We start from the raw sequence: 12,232 nt of genomic DNA, 5'->3' as shown, positions 1-12,232 counted from the left end.
TTGTATGTCTTTTGGAGAAATACCTGTTCATGTCTTCTGCCCATTTCTTGATTGGATTATTTATTCTTTGGGTGTTGAGTTTGATAAGCTCTTTATAGATTTTGCATCCTAGCCCTTGCAAGTATCTTCTCCCATTCTGTCAGTTGTCTTTGGTTTGTCAACTGTTTCCTTTGCTGTGCAAGAGCTTTTTATCTTGATGCAGTTCCAATAGTTCATTTGCCTTTGTTTCCCTTGCCTTTGGAGACATGTCTAGAAAGAAGTTGCTGCAGCCAAGGTCACAGAGGATGCTTCCTGTGTTCTCCTTGAGGATTTTGATGGATTCCTGTCTCACATTTAAGTCTTTCATCCATTTTGAGTCTATTGTTGTGTATGGAAATGGTCAGTTTCATTCTTCTACATGTGGATGTCCAATTTTCCCAACACCATTTGTTGAAGAGACTTTTTTCCATTGGATATTCTTTCCTGCTTTGCTGAAGATTAGTCAAGCACAGAATTGAGCATCCATTTCTGGGTTCTCTATTCTGTTCCATGGATCTATGTGTCCATTTTTGTGCCAGTACCATACTATCTTGATAATTACAGCTTTCTAATACAGCTTGAAGTCCAGAATTGTGATGTCTCCAGCTTTGGTTTTCTTTTTCAACATTACTTTGGCTATTTGGGGTCTTTCCTGGTTCCATACACATTTTAGGATTATTTGTTCCAGCTCTGTGAAAAATGCTGATGGCATTTTGATAAGGATTGCATTGAATGTGTCGATTGCTTTGGGTAACATAGACATTTTAACAAGATTTATTCTTCCAATCCCTGTCTATAACTAACAATGAAGCAGAAGAAAGAGAAATCAAGGAATAGATCTCATTTACAATTGCACCAAAACCCATAAGATACCTAGGAATAAACCCAACTAAAGCGGTAAAGGGGGATCCCTGGGTGGCGCAGCGGTTTGGCGCCTGCCTTTGGCCCAGGGCGTGATCCTGGAGACCCGGGATCAAATCCCACGTCGGGCTCCCGGTGCATGGAGCCTGCTTCTCCCTCTGCCTGTGTCTCTGCCTCTCTCTCTCTCTCTCTCTCTGTGACTATCATAAATAAAAAAAATAAAAAGTAGAATAAACAGAGCAAATTCTAATTACCCAAAGAACAAAAATTCTTTACTTTTTCATATAAATATATAACATTTATATGGCCATTTCTTTTGAGGGCTCCAGTTTTTCAGGGCAAAGCATCACTCATCATGTGAAATATATCAAGATGAAAATTCCAAGATAGATGGAATGGCATATCTCCCAAAGGGCTTTTGTACATTTACATGGAGCCCACACATCTCCTTTCAGCTTATATCCACACAGGCAGTCTATTTATCAGCATTTATTTCTCCATGAATTTGTTAATATGGGTTACCTCCTCAGCACCTACTCTGAGCCAGGCCCTATGCTGGGCACCAGCAAAGCTGAGATGGAAGCCCCATGACCACCATGTAGAGTAGGGAGCTAGAAGGGACATGGGGAAGAAACTAGGCAGGCACACACTACCAAAGTAGTAACACCATAGGCTCCAACAGTTGGTTTCACTATCCCAATAGCACATGAGGAAACCAAGGCAAAGACTGAGAGACCTCTTGAGGTCACACAGTGAGTAGGTACAGAGCATAACCACAGACCAGGGAGATGTTTAGAGCAGAACTCATCCCAGGGTGCTCCTCACCCCCACAGCTCTTGTATCGCCTACAAGCCAAGACTGAAGGTCATGCCTCATCCCTGGGTAATACACCTTTGTTGATTTTTGACTTCCCACCATTCAAACATCCTTCCAGTTTGAGGGTGCCTGGGTGGCTCAGTTGATTAAGTGTCTGCCTTCAGCTCAGGTCATGATCCTGGAGTCCCGGCATTGAGCCCCGCATTGGGCTCCCTGTTCAGTGGGGAGTCTGCTTCTCCCTCTCTCTCTCTGCTCCTCCTCCTGCTCATGCTTTTTCTTTCTCACTCACTCTCTCTCTCAAATAAATAAAATCTTAAAAAAAATATTTCCAGTTTGAGAGAAATCCCCTAGAGTATGATCAACAACCCTGCCCAATGCTCCTGTCCCCACTCCAAGGGGCCAAATAGTCTGCTTCTCTCTTCACCCCAAATCCTGTCACACATCCCTATGCATCTCAGTTTCCCACTGTCATGGTGTGTGAAAGGGTCATCCAGAGCATTGCATGGCCATATGGGTGCCTGGGCCTCTCTAGGGCTGTGATACAAGTCCCCCCACATTGCAAATGCTGTTAGTAAAGACACAGCAGAAGCCAGCAAACAAAGAGGCGTCTTAATGACAATGCCTTGGAAGCAAGTCTTTTTATAACTTCATTCTTCCCTCTCAATGGCCCCAAATGAAGATGAAATAGAAAAGGAGCCCTTGGCAAGAGTAAAGGAAAAAACTCAGCCTTCCAAGGCCTTCCTTCCCCTTATGCCCAATGTCTTTCAGTAGGAGGCAGATTTGGCCTCCCTGGCACCACCGTGTTCCCAATTTTCTGGATCATGAGGAACAACAAAACCCACCCTTTGGTGAAACTGTGGACCAATCACACAGATGATGTGGGCTTCTGCTGTCAGAATAATTAGCCTTCTTTCCTTTGAGTTTCTCTACCTCTCCCCACAGCCTACTCCCATGTTCCCATCTAATGCAGGTGGTATGCTGAAGCCTGGGAAATAGGACCATTTGGAGAGTCCACTGGGTGCTATCAAGAGGATAGGCTCTGCAGTCAGCCTTCCCTGGTTGAAACTAATCTTTGCAACCCAGAGAAAGTTATTTCACATCTTTGAGCCTCTATATCTTCATCTGAAAGCGGGCAGAACAGGGCCTGCTTATAGGAGTAAAAGAGATGCTGTACATGAAGTGCCTAGCAGAGTACCTCATACAAAGTAGGGGCTCCACAGATTTAGAATCATCACTCTTGCCAAAGAATGTGTGTACATGGACACTGAGACTTCAAAAGCCCTGCCACACACACCTTATTTAGACTCCATTCCAGGCTAGGGGCCCATGCAGCAAGGGTCCCAAGAAGACCTGCTATGAGGACTGAGGTCATGTAATTGAAGTCTTAGCTGTGCTTGGCAACCAGTAAGTGTGCAAGACCTGTTCACCATCAAAGGCCCATTTGAATAGATAACTCAGAGAGATTTGGGGATGGGGCCAAAGTCACATTGTTACATGGTAGAGTATGTCTGTACCAGATTGTCTGGTTTCCAATCTCCTTCCCCTATAGTATGTTTAGTGTCCTGGCAAGGTCTTGGGTTCTTCTGAGGCAGATCCAGTTCTCAGTCTTGAAATCAAGAGGTCAGGGGGAACAACAGTGGTAGATCATGTTTCAGAGCAAAAGCTGGGGAGGTAGATTACCTGGGTTCAAATCCCGGCTCTAACATGTTTCAGCTGTGCATCCTTGGCAAATTGTCCAACTTCACTGGGTCTCAGTTTCCCTATCTGTAAAATGGGGATAATATTAACGTCACTTAACAGGGTTGTCATGAAGATTTTTGCTGTCATTATGACCACTACATTGACCTCAGGTACCAGAGTCAGTCTGCTGTATCCCTTCCCCTCAATATATTGGTACAAGTTCCCTAAGGGTGTGGTCATCTCATGCCTAACTTCTCAGACAAGGCTGCTGTATTGCACAATTCAAAGGGCATCATTCACATCTTATTCCATTTGAGTAGTGCCTTCTGGGTTTATGTAGTACACAATCTATACTCCTGTACATAGTAACCCTTTGCTCAGGGCAGACTGTAGGGCCACAGAGGATCTGGATATTAGGTTTCTAGTTGGAGAGCATGAGTACTGTGAAGATAGAAAAATGTCCTGGTTCTGCAGTCCTCCAGTTTAGAGCTAGAATCTAGGTGGTTCCCAAAAGTCTGGGGGCTATCCCTAGCTGAAAGAGGAAGAAGATGGTGAAAAATAGTAGATGCCAACATAGGACCACAGGCTGGACTGCTGGGTAGGGAAATGACTTGGGCAAGTCTCAGCTCTAATTCAAGGTCTCTGAGTAAAACAAATCCAGAGTCAAGGGGAAGTACTTGTGTATTCTGGCCATGGAAGACAAAACATTAAATACCAGTTGTTACTTCAGAGCATATATTGTGTCCTGCAGAACAGCAGCCCAGCCTTAAAGTTGGCAGAGCTGAGTCTTCAACGGGCTACTTCTTCCACCAGGCTGGCTGCTTCTGCGTCTACTTAGTAAAAATAGCAAATCCCATGAGTACCTCACTGCTCATTGCCTCACTGTTCTTGCTGTGGCCAGAGGGAATATTGTGGCTATGAAGTCGCATTTAGCAAGTCTGAGGATAGGGACACTGCCAGGACCTGACGGAAATGGAAATCCAGAACAAGTGTCTATTCTGCTGAAACAAATTGCTACTCCTCCAAAGCAAATGAGGGCCAATTAACCATCTAGCCACCAGGTCCCCTCAATGAGGTGTGATAGCTGAGGGACTGAGGCAGACATCTGCTGCTGGAACACTGAGCACTGAGCAATCAGGGTGGCCTAGGAGGGCTGGGTCTTGGGTACATGCTGGCTGTTGTGGCCGCTTGGCCATGAGTTTCCTGAGCAAGTGCTGGCCCAGGAAGGAGGGAGATCCATAGCCATGGGGCAAGTTAGCTCATCCACTGGTAAAAGGCACATTGTAGGTATTTAATAATATTTATTGAATATAAATGAAATGAATATATTAACCTGATAACTGAGAAGCCTAGGAGCTTAGCCTGGACAAGAGTGAGGCACATGAAACACTTGCCCTGGGCACAAAATTTAAGGGAGGTGCCTAAAATCTCAGTAAGAAAGGCAAAAATAAAAAATAAAAAATAAAAAATAAAATAAAATAGTTGAAATGATTTTTAAAACAAAAATCAATACAAAACACTATGATGAATCAAATATCAAAATATTGAATCAATATAAGATCTGACAGGACCAAGATAAGGGAGAGGCAAATGAGGCAAAGTCAGGGAAACACAGGGCCAAATCCTGTTTTACTAAATGTTCTGATACTTTCATGATAGATATTTCTACATTCACTTTTAAAAAAACAAAAACAAACAAACAAACAAAAAAACAGTGAAAACATTATCCATCTTGATTACTGAGTTTTTTGGGGACATCCTCTTAAATTCTGTGCCCAAGGCAAGTCTTGCTATATGCCCTCCTCCTTGCCTAACACCGCTGGGAGTCTCAAGACTTTCCACGAGCAGCAAACAGCACCCAGTGGACCACCAGACCTGTCAAGAGGTGGGGTCACTTACACAGTAGTCCAGACCAGCTGTGGAACCTCCTCTCACCTGGAATGCCATTTGGAAGTGGTGGCATGACAGCACAGGCACTGGTTGAAATAGGCCACCCAGATGTGAAGAGCTACATCAGGCCCTGGTGCCTTTTGCTGCATAGGGGCAGCTCCAAACAGGTGCCACCCCTGAAGCCCCCGGAGCTTCCCCAAAGTGACTGGTCATGAGGTTTCTCTGTTTGTATCTCTGTAACAGACACTGTTTTTTAGAGCACTTGTAGGTTTACAGAAAAATTGTGCAGAAAGTAGTTTCCATACACTTTCAGTCCTCCACACAGTGCCCCTTATCACTAACAGCCTACACGGGGTAGTGTATTCATTACAACTGATGAGCAATACTGATACAGTACTAATAGCTAAATTCCACAGTTTAATTAGGGTCCACTCTTTGTGTTGTAGGGTTTTGACAAATGGATGACATCACATATCCACCTTTGCAGTGTTATACAAAATAGCTTCAGTACCCTAAAAATGCTCTGTGCTCCACCTCACTCCTTCCCTCTTCCCACTCCCTGGCAATCACTGATCCTTTTACCAGCTCCAAAGTTTTGACTTTTCCAGAATGTCATATAAACTGGAATCACACAATATGTAGCCTTATCAGACTGGCTTCTTTCACTTACCAACACGCCTTTAGGGATTTCTCCTGTCTTTTTATGGCTTGAGAGCTCTTTTTTTGTTGTTTTATCACTGAATTAATGGCTGAATAATGTTCCATTGAGTGGATATACATACTGCAGGTTGTTTATCCACTCAGCTACTGAAGAACATCTTGGTTGCTTCCAAGTTTTGGCAATTATGAATGAAGCTGCTATAAACATTTGTGCACAGTTTTTGTATGAATGTAACTTTTCTTTTTTTTTTTAAAGATTTTATTTATTTATTCATAGAGACACACACAGAGAGAGAGGCAGAGATACAGGCAGAGGAAGAAGCAGGCTCCATGCAGGGAGCCCGATATGGAACTCGATCCCAGGTCCCCAGGATCACACTCTGGGCTGAAGATGGTGCTAAACCGCTGAGCCACGCAGGGACCCCCTGAATGTAACTTTTCAATTCATATTGGGTACAATATTAAGGAGCACAATTGACCCATGAATTTTTGAGGCCCCAAAAGACCTCTAGCCCATGGGTTCCTTGTTACTCTCTAGGATCGACAGCATAACTTTTTTTCTTTTCTTTTTAAGATTTTATTTATTTGAGAGAGAGAGAAAGAGAGAGAACAAGTGCAAGGACAGGTGGGCAGGGGTAGAGGGAAAGGGAGAAGTAGACTGTCCACTGAGCAGGAAGGCCAATGTAGGGCTCAATCCTTGGACTCTGGGATCATGACCCAAGCCAAAGGCAGATGCTCAACCGACTAAGCCACGCAGGTGCCCCAACAGCATGACCTTTTCAATGGAATGGACTAGTAGGGTACTGTATGGGCCGGTGAGAACATCAGAAACTCTCATAATCAGAACTGGCTTTTCCCTGGAGCAGGAGGGCAAAGGTGTACTGTTGCCCATACAGAAGGCAAACGATGTCTAGTGGCCCAGTTTAACAGTGGCAGAAAGACAATTCCCCTGCTACCTGGCCCTGCTCCCAACCTATAGCGTTTGCCAGAAAGCATAGAGGGCAGAAAAGTTTGCATTTCCCAATTAAGCACAGACATTTTCTCTCCAGGGGTATCAGGGTCCAGCTCTTACCTTTCTGTTTGTTCTTTCAATAAAATGTCTTTTCACCTGCAATGATTACCTGCCACAAGGAGACCATAATTAACAGAAAGAACGTGTATTTCTAGCCATCAGAAAACTGTTTTCCAACAAGTAAAAATATAATTAACGTTCCCCAGCTCTCTCCTCCATGGAGATTTTATTCCCCCTCACATGCTACTAATTCAGAGAAAAGAAGACTAGAAATGTATTATTGGTTGAACTGTGTGTGTCCTTCCAAAAAGATCTGTTGAAGTTCTAACCCCAGTAATTGAAAATGTGATCTTGTTTAGAAACGGGGTCACCACAGAGATAGTTAAGACGAAGGTACACTGGGGTAGGGTGGCTGGTTCTTAGTCCAATGTGGCTGGGGTTCTTACAAGAAGAGATAAGACACAGGGAGACACACAGAGAAAAAGGCCATTGTGAGAACAGAGGCAGAGATCAGAGTCCTACAGCTGCTAGCCAGGACACCAAGGAGTGGTGGCCACCATCGGAAGCTAGGAAGAGACCAGGGAAGATTCTTCAGGGTCTCAGAGAAGCATGGCCCTGCTGACACCTTGATTTTAGACTTCTAGCCTCCAGAACTGTCAGCAAATGAATATCTGTTGTTATAAGCCACCCAACTTGTGGCACTTTGTGACAGCAGTCTTCACAAACTAATACAGAGTAGAATCACCTAAGTTTTCACCCTGCAGATGAAGTGCCCAAGGCTCTGAAAGGTACAAGACTTGCCTGAGGTCTCAAACAAGTGGGAGGCAGAGATGATGAGACTTAAATCAAGTCCCACTGACTCAGAAGCCAATGTTCATTTCACAGCATGACTCACTCTCTACACATCTGGCAGCCTTGGGTGATCCACGGTGTTCCCATTTGGACGTGGACCACTCTGGGCTCAGTACCTGAGCTGCAAGTGCAAGCAGGCCAGCACCAGGCCCTGGATGTAGCTGCTTCAGAAACCAAAGTAGGAAAAAAAAAGTGTGTGATGAGTGAGGAAGGGAGATAGACTGAGAAAAGGGATTAATACTGACTGAGCCAAGTGACAGGTGTCTTAGACACATTACCTCAGTTACATCCCACACAGCCCTTTGGTGCAGGTATATCATTAGCCTCATTTTTCAGACCACACACAGCGTCTCAAAGATGCTAAAGTAACTCTCCCCCAACCATACAGCTGGTAGAGATTCGAACTCAAAACATGTCCAATACCACATGAGTACTTTCATCTCTTCCCAATGCTTTTAACTGCCATCCACATGCTAACAGCTCCCACATATGTACTGCAGCCCCAGCATCTTGTCTCCCTGTTCAATATATCCATCTTCATGTCTCAAGGGCATCTCAGACTCAGCATGTCCAAAATTTAATTCATCAGCTTCTACTGAAAGCCTGGCACTCCCACCCACCAAGATGCGCCACTTAGCAACCTGGCAGCCATCCCTGACTCCTGTCCCGTCCCCCTTCGCCCTGCTGGCACACATCCCACAAGTCACCAATTCCTCATCATGTATCCTCTGCTCCACTGCTTCCAGCATGGTCTAGCCAGCTGCATGTCACTCCAGGGTAACAAAGTCTTCCAACTGGGCCCTCTGCTCTCAGCCTCTCCTTCCTGCAGGCTAGTTTCCCTTCATGCAGTGAGGGATTTCTTGAAGCACAAACCTTATCACATGACTCTCCTGATTAAAACTCTTCAATAGTAATCACAAATTCTTATGTGCTATTCACTGTATAAGCCCTTTACACATATTGACCCATTTAATCCTAAAACCCACCCTATGATATGAAATAGGCACTATGTTGTCCTTTTACAGATGAGAAAACTGGAGTGCTGAAAAGTTTAGTAATTTGTCCACCATCTCACAGCTAATATGTGGCTGAGCCAGGATTTAAATTCTCTTGTGTTCTTAGGACAAAGTCCAAAATGCTTCTCATGGCCTAAGAGGGCCTGTAGGGTCTCACTCCTATATCTCACCCCACTCTCTCTTACTCTAGTTCAGAGCAAGGACTGGGTCATTGCTATTGTTGCTTATAATTATTCAAGATCTCTAAGGTTCTTCCTGCCTCAGGGCCTTTGTACACACAGTTTCTTCTGCCTGGAACATGGCTGACCCCATTCTTCACCTGGCTGACTTTTCCTTCTTAACTCTAAATGTCACTTTGTCGGAAGTTTTCTCTGAACCCTCAGATCAAGTGAGGCAGCACCTCATTTTATGCTTTCATTGTCACCTGCACATTTTCTTTGTAGTACTTCTCACAGTCATGATGTTTAATGTCAGCCCCTCCTTGCTTCCGAACAGAGAACAAGTTCTCCAAGGGCAGAGCCTGTATCTCCCTTGCTTCTCCAGGACGTTGCCTGGAAAATAGCAGATGTTCATTAAAGAGTAACAGATTGTGGGCAGCCCAGGTGGCTCAGCAGTTTAGTGCCACCTTCAGCCCAGAATGTGATCCTTAGAGACCTGGGATCGAGTCCCATGTCAGGCTCCCTGCATGGAGCCTGCTTCTCCCTCTGCTTGTGTCTGTGCCTCTCTCTCTGTGTCTCTCTCATGAATAAATAAACAAAATATTTGAAAAAAAAAACTAACGGATTGAAAAAACAAACGAAATAATGAATACAAGAATGAATGAATATGCTGTGCTGCTCTTCAGCTGTCTGCCTGGCCAAGAGGCATATTTTCTGACATAATATCTTGCTCCAAGGAGAGCTTCTCAAGCTTATAAAGTGCACATAAATCACCTGGGGCTCTTTTTAAAATGCAGATTCTGATTCAGGAGGCCCAAGGCCTGAGAATCTGCATTTATGACAAGTTCCAGGTGATGACACTGCTGGTCCAGGGACTTCACTTTGAGCACCAAATATTTAAACAATCTCTCACCTCAGTTTCTCTTTAATGAATCTTTCGGATGTCTTCCCTCATCTCTTCCTTTCTAAGATGGCACATGAATATTGAAAGGGGGCTTTCTATGAACTTTTGCTCCCAGGGAGTGGTGAAGGGTGGAAGTAGATGAAGAGCCAGTCCTGTGCCAGTGCCAATATGGACATTATGTGATCTGCTGGAAATGCCTGGTCAGGCTTGTCAGAGTCAGGGCAACACTAGCTTCTGTAACAAATAAGGCCCCAAATTTCAGTGGCTACACACAACAGATTTTCCCCACATTGCTCACAGAATAGCCCAAGGAGGCAATTCCTAGTCTATGGGAAGCTCTCCTCCATGTAATGATTCAAGAACCAAGGCTCCTCCCATCTTTGGCTCTGCCAGCCTCTCTGATCACAGAGTCTTCTTACAGCCACTGGAAGAATAGAGACAAGTTCCCATCCACTTCTTTTTTTTTAATATTTATTTATTTATTATTTATGATAGACATAGAGAGAGAGAGAGAGAGAGAGAGGCAGAGACACAGGAGGAGGGAGAAGCCGGCTCCATGCCAGGAGCCTGACGCGGGACTCGATCCCGGGACTCCAGGATTGCGCCCTGGGCCAAAGGCAGGCGCTAAACCACTGAACCACCCAGGGATCACCCCCATCCACTTCTTAAAAGCTACCAGCCAGGAGTGACACACGTGACTTCCACTCACGTGCTGGTGAGGACCTGTCACAGAGCCAGACACAGATACAAGGTTAACTGGGAACTGTAGTCCCTCTCTGGGCAGCCACCTCCCAGCAGGAATTCTACACTTGCGGGAGGGTGAGCACGAATGACTGGGAGGTGGAACACCAGCTGTCGCTACCACACGGCCTGGTCCCAGACACTGTTAGCAGGTACTAAGTCTGTGATCTGTTCTTCTTCAGATATCAGGGTGGGTGTCTTCTCAGAATACCTCAACCCCCTCCTCAACTGGTACCAGCACTGCAGCTGCACCATATGGCCCCAGGTACTTCCTGGCAGAAGCCTTCACTATGAACCCTAACTTCTCACCACAGCTGTCCTGTAATAGACTCTTGGCTTGAAGCCTCAGCCTGCTGCACTCCTGCTTTCAGGGGTCTTTCTACACAGCCATTCTTCTCCTAGCGCCCCAGACAGGAAGGCAGGGGCCTGTTAGAGGGCTCAGTGCCTCTCCAGGCCAAAGAGGGAAGGTCCAGACACATGGGCTGCCATACTTGTTTCTCCTCTACTTCCTATCTCCCTCCCACAAGCCACCTTCCTTTTCTTGTCTTGTTGGGGTTCTCCCTCTAGTAGATGCCACTGGCTCCCAAGCCGTATCCCCCATACTAGATCAAAGCCTATAGCCCCCAGATGTGGTGAGTATTGGCTGCTAAGGCTAGTAGTGTCCCCTTCCTTGGAGAGTTGCCTCTGGCAGGATCTGTCTCACCCACGAGGTTATTCTCTCTCCCCAACCACTGACATTCAGTGGCCACTGACTAACTGGCATGGAGCACAAATGCCAGTAGCCTTGTCTCAAGTGGGGATCAACCCGGTGATACAATTCATGCTCTAGAGCCCCCCTGGGCTTAGGCTGAGGCTGGCCTCTAGCTTCAGGCCCTCCCTCTCCTCCCACTTCCCGCACTCCTTCCCTTCCAAGAGCACCCTGGATAAATCACACATACCAGAGGCTCCATCTCAGGCTCTGATTCTAGAACATCTGGCCTAAGACACTGCTTGCACCAAATCTGCCTCTTCTTCCTCAAGATGGTACCTGCCGCCTTATTTTGCCAGAGCCGCAACAGAAAACAGGATTCAGGAAAAGAGAGATAAGTATATAGATAACAGAACATGCTTTCTGAAGTGCAATGAAAATATCGCACAAAAGACACTTTAGGATCTTGAGTACCATGCTGTCCGTCAAAACTTTTGCCAACAACCCTAGGAGCTCTGCCTCTTGGAGACAGGCCACCTACTGAACCAGGAGGTTTTGTGGCACAGATTGCATGGATCCAGTACCCTGAGCTGAACAGCAGGGCTCTGAGCCCTGTCTGGCCTCACCCTGGCCTTCCCAAGGCAAAGCCTACTCCTTGTTACTACATTAACCATGTGCAGGAACAGACAAGAACCAGAGAGAAAGAGAGAACATCAGCTTCCAACTGGCCTGAACACCTCTTTCTTCGGCTCATCAGGAAATCCAACCCTCTCTTACAGTCTATCAGCAGGCCATGTCCTAGGACCTGCCTTCAGCAAAGTAAATAGTTTGAGGGCTTGGTGCCTATAAGAGATCCAGGGGAAGGAAAGGGGCGGGGCAGGGGAAAGGATAGGAGTGCCCACCAGCCTGCGGCAAAGAGGGAAAGGGCGAGCATGG

At 45.8% G+C, this 12,232-nt stretch overlaps 1 long non-coding RNA gene across 1 annotated transcript in view; it reads right to left on the bottom strand.

Moving 5' to 3' along the window:
• LOC140618495 (uncharacterized) overlaps positions 1-12,232 on the bottom strand; it is a 123,697-nt gene that overhangs the window by 76,136 nt on the left and 35,329 nt on the right. The window contains exon 4 of the long non-coding RNA XR_012018620.1: positions 3,376-3,459. This is a non-coding gene — a long non-coding RNA (uncharacterized lncRNA). The remainder of the gene's footprint in view (positions 1-3,375; positions 3,460-12,232) is intronic.

This window comes from Canis lupus, chromosome 26 (assembly GCF_048164855.1).
Source record: "Canis lupus baileyi chromosome 26, mCanLup2.hap1, whole genome shotgun sequence".
In the NCBI taxonomy this organism is placed as follows: Eukaryota; Metazoa; Chordata; class Mammalia; order Carnivora; family Canidae; genus Canis; species Canis lupus.
Note: the sequence above shows the minus strand (reverse complement) of the source record. Positions and strands in the feature narration are given on the sequence as shown.